We start from the raw sequence: 17,055 nt of genomic DNA on the forward strand, positions 1-17,055 counted from the left end.
GAATCCGAGGTGAGATTCAGGAGAATAGATGGCGGGGGAGGGGGCCTCCGTCGGCCGCTTCTGGCAAGTGATAGAGCCGCGGAGCACAAAATTGGAACTTTTAGAAGTCGGGTCCGCTGAGGGACGTCACTCCAGTGGCTAAGTGGGGGGTGGAACCCTCGTGGGACAGTGTGGTCTCAGGACCCTCGTGGTCACAGAAAGACCGGGGGTGCCTGAGTGCGGCAGAGCTCCCAGGTATCAGAGCAGGGAAGCCGGCTGCAGAGACAGAGCCAAGGCGTGGGCTCACAGCTCGGGGTTGCCATAAACTGTGATCCGCGGCCCAGTCGGGCCACTGCTCCTCCAGCAGGGACCCAACAAGCAGCAGAGCCGGGGAGACTCCCTTTCCTCCCCCGGAAGGAGCGGCGCAGGAGCGCACCGCAGGGATCTGCTGGGTTTGGAGACTCCACAAGGGGTCAGGTGCCAGAGATAGAAACACTCGGTCACAGGCCGGGTGAGCACGGAGTGCGGCCAGAGACCGGGGACACGGGAGTGACTGACAGCTTTTCTCTGGGGGTGCACTGAGGAGTGGGGCCCTAAGTTCTCAGCTCCTCTGGGTGGAGATTGGGAGACCACCATTTTCACTCTAGACCTCCAAAGCTGTACCGAGAGCTTGCAGGGAACAAAAGCTCCTGAGATCAAACCCGAGCAGCTTGCTTAGCCCGGACCGACAAGGGCGGGGCAATTCCGCCTCCGGCAAAGATATTTGGGAACCACAGCAACAGGCCCCTCCCCCAGAAGATCAGCACGAACAGCCAGCAAGCCAAGACCAAGTTTACCGATCAAGGAGAACGGGAGAACTCCAGCGCTAGGGGAATACTGCACATAGAATTCATGGCTTTTTTACCATGATTCATTAGTTTTTCAAAGTTAATATTTTTTTAGCTGTTTTTTTTTTAATTTTTCTTTTTCCCTTTTTCAACCAACATCTTATCATTCCCTTTTTTAAAAAAAATATTTTTTCTTTTTCATTTTTAGAGTCATACTTTATCCCTTCATAGTAGTTACCCTTATTTTTGGCATCTATATATAAGTTGTTCTCTCTTTAAAATTTTGAGATAGAGTTTCTTCTAACGGATCACAATATACCCTAAATCATGAGTGTATGGCTTTGTTCTAACCTCCTGCCTGATCACATTCTCTCCCTTTTTTTTCTTTTCTTTTTTTTTAAATCTTCTTTCTTTTTTCAAACAACTTCTTATCTTATCAGTGCCTTTTATAAAATCTTTTATAATTTTCATCTTTACACTCATCTTGATCCCTTCATTGTATCAACCCTTATTTTGTACATATATAAGTCTTTCTTCCTTTAAAATTTTAGGAGGCACTTTCTTCTAACAGACCAAAATACGCCCAAGATCTAGTGTGTGGCACTGATCTATACACTAGCCTGATCACATTTGATCATATTCTGTTTTTTTTGTTCAGTTTTTGTTTGTTTTTATCTTTTTCTTTTTTTTTTCTCTTTCTTTTTTCTTCTTTCTCTTTCTTTTCCCCTGGTTTCAGGTCTTTTCTGATTTGTATAGAGTATATTAGCTGAGGACGTTGTTAACCTGTTAGCATTCTGTTCTCTCATTCACCTATTCTCCTCTGGACAAAATGACAAGATGAAAAAAATCACCTCAGCAAAAAGAACAAGAGTTAGTACCGTCTGCCAGGGACCTACTCAATACGGACATTAGTACAATGTTGGACCTAGAGCTCAGAATCATGACTTTAAAGATACTAGCTGGGCTTGAAAAAAGTGTGGAAGTTATTAGAGAAACCCTTTCTGGAGAAATAAAAGAACTAAAATCTAACCAAGTCGAAATCAAAAAGGCTTTAAAGAGGTCCAATCAAAAATGGGGGCGCTAACTGTCAGGATAAATGAGGCAGAAGAGAGAATCAGCGATATAGAAGACCAAATGATGGAAAATAAAGAGGCTGAGAAAAAAAGAGAAACAAATACAGGATCACGAGGGCAGAATTCGAGACATAAGCGATACGATAAGACGAAACAACATTAGAATAATTGGGATCCCAGAAGAAGGAGAAAGAGAGAGGGGGGCAGAAGGTATATTGGAGCAAATTATAGCAGAGAACTTCCTTAATGTGGGGAAGGAAACAGGCATCAAAATCCAGGAGGCACAGAGAACCCCTCTCAAAATCAATAAAAATAGGTCAACAACCCAACATCTAATAGTAAAACTTAGGAGTCTCAGAGACAAAGCAAAAATCCTGAAAGCAGCTCGGGAGAAAAGATATGTAACCTACAATGGTAGAAACATTAGATTGGCAACAGACCTATCCACAGAGACCTGGCAGGCCAGAAAGGACTGGCATGATATCTTCAGAGCACTAAACGAGAAAAATATGCAGCCAAGAATACTATATCCAGCTAGGCTGTCATAGAAATTAAAGGAGAGATAAAAAGCTTCCAGGACAAACAAAAACTAAAGGAATTTGCAAACACAACACCAGCCCTGAAAGAAATATTGAAAGGGGTCCTCTAAGCAAAGAGAGACCCTAAAAGCAGCATAGATCAGAAAGGAACACAGACAATATACAGTCACAGTCACCTTACAGGCAATACAATGGCACTAAATTCCTATCTTTCAATAGTTACCCTCAATGTAAATGGGCTCAATGCCCCAATGAAAAGACACAGGCTATCAGATTGGATTAAAAAACAAGACCCATCCATATGCTGTCTGCAAGAGTCTCATTTTAGACCCACAGACACCCCCAGATTGAAAGTGAGGGGGTGGAAAACAATTTACCATGCTAATGGACACCAAAAGAAAGCTGGGGTGGCAATCCTTATATCAGACAAATTAGATTTTAAAACAAAGACTGTTATAAGAGATGAAAAAGGACACTACATCCTACTTAAAGGGTCTATCCAACAAGAAGATCTAACAATTGTAAATATCTATGCCCCTAACATGGGAGCAGCCAATTCTATAAGCCAATTAATAACAAAAGCAAAGAAACACATTGACAACAATACAATAATAGTGGGGGACTTTAACACCCCCCTGACTGAAATGGACAGATCATCTAAGCAAAAGATCAACAAGGAAATAAAGACTTTAAATGAAACACTGGACCAAATGGACTTCACAGACATATTCAGAACATTCCATCCCAAAGCAACGGAATACACATTCTTCTCTAGTGCCCATGGAACATTCTCCAGAATAGATCACATCCTAGGTCACAAATCAGGTATCAACCAGTACCAAAAGATTGAGATCGTTCCCTGCATATTTCCAGACCACAATGCTTTGAAACTAGAACTCAATCACAGGAGGAAAGTCGGAAAGAACTCAAATACATGGAGGCTAAAGAGCATCCTACTAAAGAATGAATGGGTCAACCAGGAAATTAAAGAAGAATTCAAAAAATTAATGGAAACCAATGAAAATGAAAACACAACTGTTCAAAATCTTTGGGATACAGCAAAGGTAGTCCTGAGAGGAAAGTATATAGCAATACAAGCCTTTCTCAAGAAACAAGAAAAGTCTCAAATACACAACTTAACCCTACACCTAAAAGAGCTGGAGAAAGAACAGCAAATAAAGCCTAAACCCAGCAGGAGAAGAGAAATCATAAAGATCAGAACAGAAATCAATGAAATAGAAACCAAAAGAACAGTAGAACAGATCCACGAAACTAGGAGCTGGTTCTTTGAAAGAATTAAGAAGATTGATAAACCCCTGGCCAGACTTATCAAAAAGAAAAGAGAAAGGACCCAAATCAACAAAATCATGAATGAAAGAGGAGAGATCACAACCAACACCAAAGAAATACAAACAATTATAAGAACATATGATGAGCAACTCTATGCCAGCAAATTAGATAACCTGGAAGAAATGGGTGCATTCCTAGAGATGTATAAACTACCAAAATTGAACCAGGAAGAAAGAGAAAACCTGAACAGACCTATAACCACTAAGGAAATTGAAGCAGTCATCAAAATTCTCCCAACAAACAAAAGCCCAGGGCCAGATGGCTTCCCAGGGGAATTCTACCAAACATTTAAAGAAGAATGAATACCTATTCTCCTGAAACTGTTCCAAAAAATAGAAATGGAAGGAAAACTTCCAAACTCGTTTTTTGAAGCCACTATTACCTTGATCCCAAAACCAGACAAAGACCCCATCACAAAGGAGAATTACAGACCAATATCCTTGATGAACATGGATGCAAAAATTCTCACCAAAATAGTAGCCAATCGGATCCAACAGTACATTAAAAGGATTATTCACCATGACCAAGTGGGATCTATCCTTGGGCTGCAAGGTTGGTTCAACATCCACAAATCAATCAACATGATACAATACATTAACAAAAGAAAGAACAAGAATCATATGATCCTCTCAATAGGTGCAGAAAAAGCATTTGACAAAATACAGCATCCTTTCTTGATCAAAACTCTTCAGAGTATACGGATAGAGGGTACATACCTCAATATCATAAAAGCCATCTATGAAAAACCTACAGCGAATATCATTCTCAATGGGGAAAAGCTGAGAGCTTCCCCCTAAGGTCAGGAACGCGGCAGGGATGTCCACTCTCACCACTGCTATTCAACATAGTATTAGAAGTTGTAGCCACAGCAATCAGACAACAAAAAGAAATCAAAGGCATCCAAATCGGGAAGGAGGAAGTCAAACTCTCATTCTTTGTAGATGATATGATATGTATGTGGAAAATTCAAAAGACTCCACCCCAAAACTGCTAGAACTCATACAGGAATTCAGTCAAGTGGCAGGATATAAAATCAATGCACAGAAATCCGTGGCATTCCTATACGCCAACAACAAGACAGAAGAGAGACAAATCAAGGAGTCGATCCCATTTACAATTGCACCCAAAACCATAAGATTCCTAGGAAAAATTTAACCAAAGAGGCAAAATATCTGTACTCAGAAAACTATGAAATACTCATGAAAGAAATTGAGGAAGACACAAAGAAATGGAAAGACGTTCCATGCTCATGAATTGGAAGAACAAACATTGTGAAGATGTCAATGCTACCTAGAGCAATCTACACATTCAATGCAATCCCCATCAAAATACCATCCACTTTTTTCAAAGAAATGGAACCAATAATCCTAAAATTTGTATGGAACCAGAAGAGACCCCGAATAGTCAGAGGAATATTGAAAAAGAAAAGCAAAGCTGGTGGCATCACAATTCCGGACTTCCAGCTCTATTACAAAGCTGTCATCATCAAGACAGTATGGTACTGGCACAAAAACAGACACATAGATCAATGGAACAGAATCGAGAGCCCAGAAATGGACCCTCAACTCTATGGTCAACTCATCTTTGACAAAGCAGGAAAGAATGTCCAATGGCAAAAAGACAGTCTCTTCAACAAATGGTGTTGGGAAAATTGGACAGCCACATGCAGAAGAATGAAACTGGACCATTTCCTTACCCCATACACAAAAATAGACTCCAAATGGTTGAAAGACCTAAACGTGAGACAGGAGTCCATCAAAATCCTAAAGGAGAACACAGGTAGCAACCTCTTCAACCTCAGCCGCAGCAACTTCTTCCTAGAAACATCGCCAAAGGCACGGGCAGCAAGGGCAAAAATGAACTATTGGGATTTCATCAAGATAAAAAGCTTTTGCACAGCAAAAGGAACAGTCCACAAGACCAAAAGACAACCGACAGAATGGGAGAAAATATTTGCAAATGACATGTCAGATAAAGGGCTAGTATCCAAAATCTATAAAGAACTTATCAAACTCAACACCCAAAGAACAATAATCCAATCAAGAAATGGGCAGAAGACATGAACAGACATTTTTCCAAAGAAGACATCCAAATGGCCAACAGACACATGAAAAAGTGTTCAACATCGCTCGGCATCAGGGAAATCCAAATCAAAACCTCAATGAGATACCACCTCACACCAGTCAGAATGGCTAAAATTAACAAGTCAGGAAACGACAGATGTTGGTGGGGATGCGGAGAAAGGGGAACCCTCCTACACTGTTGGTGGGAATGCAAGCTGGTAGAACCCCTCTGGAAAACAGTGTGGAGGTTGCTCAAACAGTTGAAAATAGAACTACCATACGATCCAGCAATTGCACTACTGGGTATTTACCCCAAAGATACAAATGTATGGATCCGAAGGGGTACGTGCACCCCAATGTTTATAGCAGCAATGTCCACAATAGCCAAACTGTGGAAAGAGCCAAGATGTCCATCGACAGATGAATGGATAAAGAAGAAGTGGTATATATACACAATGGAATAGTATGCAGCCATCAAAAGGAATGAGACCTTGCCATTTGCAACGACGTGGATGGAACTGGAGGGTGTAATGCTGAGTGAAATAAGTCAATCAGAGAAAGACATGTATCATATGACCTCACTGATAGGAGGAATTCTTAATCTCAGGAAACAAACTGAGGGTTGCTGGAGTGGTGGTGGGTGGGAGGGATGGGGTGGCTGCGTGATAGACACTGGGGAGGATATGTGCTATGGTGAGTGCTGTGAATTGTGCAAGACTATTGAATCATAGATCTGTACTTCTGAAACAAATAATGCAACATATGTTAAGAAAAAAAAAGAAGAAGATAGCAGGAGGGGAAGAATGAAGCGGAGTAAGTCGGAGGGGGAGACGAACCATGAGAGATGATGGACTCTGAAAAACAAACTGAGGGTTCTAGAGGAGAAAGGGGGTGGCGGGATGGGTTAGCCTGGTGATGGATATTAAAGGGGGCACATTCTGCGTAGAGTAGTGGGTGTTATGCACAAACAATGAATCATGGAACACTACATCAAAAACTAATGATGTATGGTGAATAACATAACAATAAAAAAATTAAAATAAAAAATATGTATTTCAATCATTTTGCTTTTAAATAAAAATTCATTTCCATAAGCAAACACTCACCATTTTAGCCTCATTATGAAGCAGTATTTCTAAAATTTGGCAAAAAGATTTTTTTGTTTGTTTGTTTTGGGTTTTGTTTGTTTTTTTGTTTGTTTGTTTTTGCTCTCTACTTGCTTTTTTCCCAAAGGCATTTTTCCTTTATTGAAAACTCACTTACAATATAGTGTTCATTCAGGAAAATGGTCTCAGCTATTCTTGTATTTTGCAGGCACTGTGAATTCTATTTCATCAGGTTTGTTTTCATCTATTTGAACAATATACATATAGTTATAGAGTAATAAAAAAGGAGGCCATCCAGAATGAAAACCATTTCATGTGAAACAGCTTTCTCTACCAATAAAAAAGCCTTTTCACTGCCTTGACTCTAGACTCATTCATTTGTCAGATACACTCATTTTTGGTTTATGACTTTGTTTCTCAGTTCATTCATCACCCAGTCACTTGTTTTATGTCTCAATGTCTCAGTCCATTTATGTGAGTGAGCTGAGGGCCCATAAATCTGAAGGATTCTGCACCTTAGTGACTACTCCATCGCTTGGCTGTACAGGTTGGAATATTATAGTCCTTCAAGACATAAACTTTATATTTACAATGGGAAGTAGTTATGTGCATTAGCAGCTAAGCAAGTGAGAGGTCTATTGTCAGCCCCGATTGGTACCAACATCCACTTTTATCTAGTCTTTTGTAAGATTTCAAGAATCCCAAGTTCCAGGTTTTCTAATAACAATGCAATTTGGATTGGTTTACTTTATATCCACCTTTTCTTTTCTTTTTTCACTGTTTCCATTTAAGAACAGAACGACAGGTGTGCCTGGGTGACTCAGTCGGTTAAGCAACTGACTTTTGATTTCAGCGCAGGTCCTGATCTCAGGGTTGTGAGATTGAGCCCCAGCTGGGGCTCCCCACTCAATAGGAGTCTGCTTCTCTCCCTCTGCCCCTTCCCCTCACCATGCATGCTCTCTCTATATCTCTCTCATGTATCTCTCTTCTCTCTCTCTAAAATAAATAAATAAATCTAAAGAAAAAAAAAAAAACAGAAAGACAGTGTAATACCTCAAAATGCCTATTCCTCTCCAGTGATGAGGAAGGAGGACCCAGAGATGGAAGGGGACCCAGCAGCCCTCAAACAACAACATGACACAGGAATGTCAAAGCAGGACAGCAGTGGCTACTCAGTGTCTCCCCATTCACAATGGGATGCAGTCTTTTGCTTAGATGCTGTCAGCCTGCCTCACAACTTTTTCTGAGGGCTTGATGATGAAACAGGTTGAGTTGCAGAAGCAGAACTGTGGAATAAGTATATAGTAAGGGTTTTATTATAAGTAATTGGCTTTTATAGTTGTGTGGACCTTCTAAACAAATAGAAAATCAATAAGGTAGATGTTCAGAAAAGGAAGATCATAAGCAGGCTGTAACCTCATGAGCACCAGCTGAGGCTGATTCCAAAGGCAATCAAATGGAAGAACTTAAACATGGAACTCAAATTCAAAACTCAGGGCATGAGATCATCAAAGGCTCCGGGCTTCTTATAAAGCCTCACCTGATTGGACCAGACCCACCCAGGATAGTCTCCTTTTTGATTAATTTAAAATCAGCTGATTAGGAACTTTGATCATCTCTACAAAATCTTCAAACATTCAATGTTTGATTGAATAATTTGGAACTATAGTTCAGCCTAGCTAAATTGATCATTAAAAAGCTATCACTTCCATGATGTTCGAACTTCTTTTGGAAAAAACATTAGCCCTCAAATTCTTGGGAGTCCATCTGATTGTAAATTCTAAGATCATTTTTTTATTTCTATTGTAAAAGGCAGCTAAAACACTCCCCACTGATTCCTGTCTGGAGGCTATACGGGGGCTAGTGTGCTAAGGTATTAAGCACCAGGGCATATTCAGATGGAGGCTGAGGACAAATAAGCTTGAAATTTTCAAATGTATTTCTGGTTTAGCTTGGTCTCTAATGATCAAGAAATCATGGAAAATGACTATTAAAAAAAAAACGTCCAAGTTTTGGCCTAAGGATTTTTGCCTGCTAAGAAATTCAGACCACGAGTGAACATGATCCTTTGGCTAGCAAGCCCTTCCTATAGGCCCACTATGGGTGGTTATCACGGGCTAGCTCCACACAGCCTGGAAGCCAGACTACAACATCATGTGACCACTTATGCAGGATTTTCATACAAGAGTATCCCTTCCCTAATGATGTTTTTTCCTGTTTTGTTTTGTTTTAGGGGAGGAAATGTTTTCCATCTCACTCCTGCTCCTGCTCCCACTCTCTCTCAATTATCTTTTTTTTTCCTTTCTTTTCAGAATGTTACAAATTGAGGTAAAGAGTGTTTTCAATCAAGTCTCCCACATGAGAAGAAAATATCCAACATGTTTGCCAGAGTTCTTTCTTCTCTCTTCTCTTTTTAGGAAGGAAGGAGAAAGCTCCAAGGAGCTTGGAGCTAGGAAAATGAATTTAAGTAAAAATTAAAATAAATGTCAGAATGTAGGAATGAACTACAAGAGCAGGGCAAGGAAGTCAACCACACCCTTATTCTTCTATTTTTTTAACCTTATGAACTAAATATAAATAGAAGATTTAGGGGGGATGCATAGGAAAAGAAACACCACTTTGTCAGAGGAATGAGGAATGATTTTTAAAACACAGAAAACAGAACTAGAACATCTCAGATTCTTCAACTTTTCTTTACATTTTATCAAGATCCTTCTTTTAAGAAAAATTGTAAAAATTTAGTAACTGCCACGGCAAACAGCAAGCAGTGGCACCTGTCTATGTTCTGTAGATCCTTGCTTTGTGTGGCACCAGAATGTTCTGCTCTGCCTCTCTGCATAAACTTGCCAGAAAAAATCATGCAGATTTTTAGGTCACAGTTTTGCTTTTCTCCATTTTCTTTAACAATTCAGGATTCTTACAGAAACTTTTATGATCCTTAGAGACTTGTTCAAGTAGATCAGACTGAATGGTGCCGGGGTGGGGGGGGCGATAGACGGGGGTGGTAGGGGGCAGGCGACTGTAGTGGAGGGTTGTTCAGAAATCTATGAGACACGGGTTAACTTGGTCAGTTTTGAGCATTAATTATTGCCAGATAAACTTGCTCTTTTCATCAATGTTAATGGATAGATCTTTGTTTTAAATGTGTCCTTGTGGGGTTCAAATGGGTATTCGGCAAGAATATAAAATTTAATCCCTGGGAGCCTGGGTGGCTCAGTTGGTTAAGTGACCAACTATTGATTTCAACTCAGGTCATGATCTCAGGGTCATGAGAGGGTCATGAGCCTCACATCAGGCTCTGTGCTCAGCAGTCTACTTCTCTCCCTCTCCCTCTGCCCCTCCCCTTGCACTCTCTCTCTCTCTCTCAGATAAATAAATCTTTTAAAAAAATTTATTTGATCCCAGTGATCTCTGTATCATGTAGAGTATTGTCAGGAACAATAAACCAAAAAATAAACATCAATCTGGACATGGAAGTTTTTCATTTCCATCTGCAGTTTTCATCAAGCTCCTTTATCAGTTTCCTGCTGATTGTTATCTTAGCTCTAGGGCTCTATTTATAATTTTTTTTGCCTTATTGAGTCTATACTTTAAACAAGCAAAATTTCAACTATAGCTTATTTATTTTGATGAATCCCAGCGCCCTATGTTAAAACATAACTTGTAAAACCTGAGGAAAGTGACATGAGAGAACTGTGTTTTCAATTAGCGGTTTATACATATTTTACGCCATAGCTATAGATGTTATACTGCAGATTCCATGGGTTAAATGAACAATAGGATGCAAAAACTTACAGAACTAATGTGTCATTTATGCTTTCTATTTCAAAAGAAATTGGGGTTCAGTAGTCTTCATTTTTGGACTTCAAATAAAATTATGCTGCACTGATTTCAACTACTCTGAACAAAGTTGTCTATGTCGTCAAATACTGTCCTTCAAATACAGTTGATGATGTTAAATTCCCTTGCTTGTTTTTTGGTTCCTTATTGTAACTTTTGGTGATAAGGATAAGATCTTAATCATAAAGGACTAGACAATATAAGGCAGTGAAAGTCTATGTATTTACAAACTACAGAACTTCTGGGCACCTGAGTGGCTCAGTCGGTTAAGCGACTGCCTTCGGCTCAGGTCATGATCCTGGAGTCCCAGATCGAGTCCCGCATCAGGCTCCCTGCTCGGTGGGGAGTCTGCTTCTCCCTCGGACCCTCCCCCCTCTCATGCTCTCTCTCTATCTCATTCTCTCTCTCAAATAAATAAATAAAATCTTAAAAAAAATTAAAAAAAAAACCTTTCCTAAAAAAAAAAACAAAAAACAAACTACAGAACTTCTGCTTCTGGGAAGATGGAGTAGGTGAACTTTTACCAATTTTTTCCACTAATTACAACTAAAAACCCTGGACGTTGTATATAAAACAATCATAAGAAGATTCTGAAAGTTGGAGAGAAGAAGACAGATCAGCTAGGGAGGGGGAGCCTAGCAAGGCAGAAAACATTTAGAAAATAATTGTTCTACCAGCAGGAAAAAAAATAGAAAAAATTATGGCCGGCAAAGACCCAGTGGGTATCTAGACTTACACCACTGCCAGGTTGTAACAAGGAGTTCTTAACTCCCCTCTCCCATCTTTACCATCAACTGAGTGTTATCAGGTAAGGCCAAGTAAGAAGCTTGTACTTTCATCTCTACTGGGGGGGGGGGGGGGCAACAAAAGCCTGATCCTCAGTGTCAGTGGAGACCGTGCGGAAAGCCTAGATTTCTATTTCACCCCAGCAGTAACAAGGTACTTCTCCCTTTTTCTACTGTGGAGTCAAAGGAGGCTTAGTGTAAACGAAGGACTTTAACTGCTGCCCAATGGTAACAAGATTCCCAAGCCCCCATGGTGTAAATCAAGTCCAAGGAGATGAAAGGAACTTTTATCCCTCTCAGCGAGGGAAGCATCAGTGGAGGCCTAGTGGTTAGCCAGAACTTCTATCCTCACCCAAAAATAACGAGAAACCCTCCCCTTAGTTGTTAAGAGTAACCAAGTGGGGAATCTGCACATCTCACATCTGGTAGTAATGAGTCAGCACCCTACCCTTCCTCTACCAGAGTCACTTCAGAGAATACATGCTAAAAAAGAAGATCTTGATAAGATCCAGAGACTCATACATAATATATAAAAGAGCCACATTTAAGTTGAAAAGCACTTGTATACCAAAGCTAGGAAGATTGCACATTGAATGAAAAATATACAATAGATAGATGTCAGCCCGGAGATGTCAGATTGTTAGGAGCAGCCATCATTAAAGTGATACAATGAGCAATCACCATCATGTTTGAAACAAATTAAAAAATAGAGATTCTCAGCAAAGAAATAGGAAGACTTGGCAAAAAGAAATATAGAAGATATAAAAAAGAACCAAATTAAACTTTTAGGACTGAAAAATACAAAAACCAAAAGGAAGAAAAATCTCAGTGATGGTCTCAACAACAGAATAGACAGAAGAGGAAAATCAGTGAACTTGACAATGAAACCATAGAAATTGACCAATCTAAACAGAGAGTAAATTAGATTTTTAAAAAATCAACAGTCTCATAGGTGTATGGGGCTATAAAAATGATCAAATATTGATGTCATCAGAATCTTAGAAGGAGAGGAAAAAGATGGTAGGTTTGAAAACGTATTTCAGGAATTAATGGCAGAAAATTGTCCAAATTCTACAAAGACGTAAACTTACAAATTCAAAAGGTTGACTGAACCCTTAGCAAACCCAAAGGAATTCACACCAAGGACACCATAGTCAAACTTCTGAAACCTAAAAACAAAGAAAAAATACCAAAGCACTGAGAGAGAAAAATACCTTATTGATAAGGGAAGAACAAGTCAAATGGCAGCAGATTCCTCATGAAAGACTGTTTCACACAGAAGGAAGTAACAGAATATCTATAAATGCTGAAAGACGAAAATGTCAACCCAGAATTCTATATCCATGAAAATATCATTCAATAATTAAGAAGAAATCAAAATAGTTCCCTGTTTGATGAAGGAAAACCAAGATAATTTGTTGCGAGCAGAACTGCCTTAAAAGAACTGACAAAAGGAAGTTCTCTAAATGGAAAGAGAATGATTAAAAAAAAAAAAAATCTAGGAACACCAGGGCAGAAAAAAGAACATGGTAAGAAAAACTTGGGTAAATTCAATATATTTTCCTTTTCCTCTTGAGTTTTCAAAATTATATTTGACAGTGTAAACAAACTTATAATACTGTCCAACGCAGTTCTAAATGTGAATGCAGGAGGTATTTTAGACAATGAGTTAGAAGTGAGAGAAGGTACCTACCTAATAAATGAGTTCAACAAGGTTATAGGATACAGATCAACATACAAAAAAATCAACTATATTTCTATACTAACAATGAACACTTGTACAATGATATTGAAAATAAATACCATTAGCCATCACTCAAAAGAAAGTAATCCTCAGGTGTATTAAATCTAGCAAAACATGCACAGGACTCGTTTAATGAAAACTACAAAATGCTGAGTAAATAAATCAAGGACAAATTAAGTAAATGAAGAGATACCATGTTCATGGACTGGAAATTTCAACATAGACAAGATATCCATTCTCTCCAAATTGATATACAAGTTTAACAAAATTACTATCAAAATCCTATCAAGATATTTTTGCAGATATGGAAAAGAATACTCCAAGATTTATAAGAAAAAGAAAAGAAAAACTAAAATAGTCAAAACAATTTTGGGGAAAAAAGAATAAAATGGAAAGAATCAGGTTTCTTAATTTAAAGATATTGTAGAACCATAGCAACTGGAATTCTATGATATTGCTAAGGGATATGCATTATAGATAGACTGACTAGAGAAGTTAGAAATAGGTGCACATAACTATGTCCAAACAATTTTTGACAAAGTTACAAAGGGAATTCAATGAAGGAAAAATTGCTTTTCAACACATAATACTGGAGCATGTAAACATCTATAGGCATAAAAAAAACAAAAAGCTTGAACTAAGTCTCACAATTTATACAAAAATAAGCTTACAACACATCACAGGCTTAAATACAATGCTATAAACCTTTTAGAGAAAAAAATGGAGAAAATCTTCAGATCTAAGGGTAGGAAAAGATTTCGTTAACTTAAATGCTAGACATAAAATCCTTATAAGGAAAATGTGCTTAATTGGAGATCAACAAAACTATACAATTTTGCTCTGCAAAAGACTCTGTTAAGAAGATGAGAGGCAAGCTATAAACTGAAGAAATTATGTGCATACCACATATCTGAGAGAGGAGTAGCATCTAGAAGAAAATAAATGCTCAAACAACAGTAAGAACAAAAACAATCCAATGAGAAGTAGGCAAATTTCATGAAAGACATTTCACTGAAGAGGCTGTACAGAGGACAATTAAGCATATGCCAAAAGCTCAACATGATCAGCCATGAGGGAACTGCTTACTAAGACAACAGTGGGATATCACTACACACCTATCAGACTGGGACTAAAATAAAAAATAGTGACAACACAAAATGCTGGCGAGGTTATAGAGAAACTGGATCACTCATCTATGGCTGGTAGGAATATAAAATTGTACAACCACTCTGTCATTACACTCATTTTAAATTTAAGGAAATAGGACCAGATTGAGAGAAATCGCCCAAAGTGAAACAGCTACTAAATGACTAAGTTTATGGGAGAGCAAAGATCTTAAAATCCCTAGCCAAGAGTATATGAGGAACTACCAGTGGTTCCCTGAAACTGTCTCAGGACCATCAGTGTAGATAAGTAGAGCCTTTAGTAAGAGAGACTCTTGGAACTCAAGCTCCATTTCAAAGACATCAGTACTTTAAAAAAAATCTGCATTATATAATGGGTTCTGTATAATATTTGAATATTTACTGCTGAAAATATACTACATTATTGTGTACTAATGAAAAGCAGCTGTTTTTTGAGATTCCTATACTGGGAAGTTTTATTCCAGCAAAAGTAATAGGCATGTCAAGAACCCAGCTTTGTGATGATATGATACTTTATGTGGAAAACCCAAAAGACTCCACCCCAAAACTCTTAGAACTCATATAAGAATTCAGTAAAGTGGCAGGATATAAAATCAATGCACAGAAATCAGTGACATTTCTATATACCAACAACAAGACAGAAGAAAGAGAAATTAAGGAGTCGATCCCATTTATAATTGCAACCAAAACCATAAGATACTTAGGAATAAATCTTACCAAAGTGCCAAAGAATCCATACTCAGAAAACTATAGAATACTCATGAAAGAAATTGAGGAAGACACAAAGAAATGGAAAACGTTCCATGCTCATGGATTGGAAGAACAAATATTGTGAAAATGTCTATGCTACCTAAAGCAATCTACACATTTAATTCAATCTCTACCAAAATAACAACAACTTCTTTCAAAGAAATGGAACCAATACTCCTAAAATTTTATGGAACTAGAAAAGACCCCAAAGAGCCAGAGGAATGTTGAAAAAGAAAAGCAAAGCTGGTGGCATCACAATTCCGGACCCCAAGCTCTATTACAAAGTTGTAATCATCAAGACAGTATGGTACTGGCACAAAAACAGACACATAGATCAATGGAACAGAATAGAGAGCCCAGAAATGGACCCTCAATTCTATGGTCAACTAATCTTCGACAAAGCAAGCAAGAATGTCCAATGGCAAAAAGACAGTCTCTTCAACAAATGGTGTTGGGAAAATTGGACAGCCACATGCAGAAGAATGAAACTGGACCATTTCCTTACACCACACACAAAAATAGACTCCAAATGGATGAAAGACCTAGATGTGAGACAGGAATCCTTCAAAATCCTAAAGAACAGAGGCAGCAACCTCTTCCACCTCAGCTGCAGCAACTTCTTCCTAGAAACATCGCCAAAGGCAAGGGAAGCAAGGGCAGAAATGAACTATTGGGACTTCATCAAGATAAAAACTTTTGCACAGCAAAGAAAACAATCAACAAAACCAAAAGACAAAGGACAGAATGGGAGAAGATATCTGCAAATGACATATCAGATAAAGGGCTAGTATCCAAAATCTATAAAGAACTTATCAAACTCAACACCCACAGAACTAATAATCCAATCAAGAAATGAGCAGAAGACATGAACAGACATTTTTCCAAAAAAGACATCCAAATGGCCAACAGACACATGAAAAAGTGTTCAACATCGCTCGGCATCAGGGAAATCCAAATCAAAACCTCAGTGAGATACCACCTCACACCAGTCAGAATGGCTAAAATTAACAAGTCAGGAAATGACAGATGTTGGCAGGGATGTGGATAAAGGGGAACCCTCCTACACTGTTGATGGGAATGCAAGCTGGTGCAACCACTCTGGAAAACAGTAGGGAGGTTCCTCAAAAAGTTGAAAATAGGGTTCCTGGGTGGCTCATTCGTTAAGCATCTGCCTTCGACTGAGGTCATGATCCCAGGGTCCTGGGATCGAGTCCCACATCGGGCTTCCTGCTCAGCGGGAAGCCTGCTTCTCCCTCTCGCACTTCCCCTGCTTGTGTTCCCTCTCTCACTGTCTCTTTCTCTGTCAAATAAATAAATAAAATCTTAAAAAAAAAAAGTTGAAAATAGAGCTGTCCTATGACCCAGCAATTGCACTACTGGGTATTTACCCTAAAGATACAAATGTAGTGATCCAAAGGGGTACATGCACCCCAATGTTTATAGCAGCAATGTCCACGACAGCCAAACTATGGAAAGAGCCAAGATGTCCATCAACAGATGAACAGATAAAAAAGATGTGATACACACACACACACACACACACACACACACACATATACATACACACAATGGAATATTATGCAGCCATCAAAAAAATGAAATCTTGCCATTTGCAATGACGTGGATAGAACTAGAGGGTATTATGCTAAGCGAAACAAGTCAATCAGAGAAAAACAAGGATCATATGATCTCACTGATATGAGGAATTTTTAATCTCAGGAAACAAACTGAGGGTTGCTGGAGTGGTGGGGGGTGGGAGGGATGGGGTGGCTGGGTGATAGACATTGGGGAGGGTATGTGCTATGGTGAGTGCTGTGAATTGTGTAAGACTGATGAATCACAGACCTGTACCTC

The sequence above is a fragment of the Zalophus californianus genome, chromosome 2 (assembly GCF_009762305.2).
Source record: "Zalophus californianus isolate mZalCal1 chromosome 2, mZalCal1.pri.v2, whole genome shotgun sequence".
Classification (NCBI taxonomy): Eukaryota; Metazoa; Chordata; class Mammalia; order Carnivora; family Otariidae; genus Zalophus; species Zalophus californianus.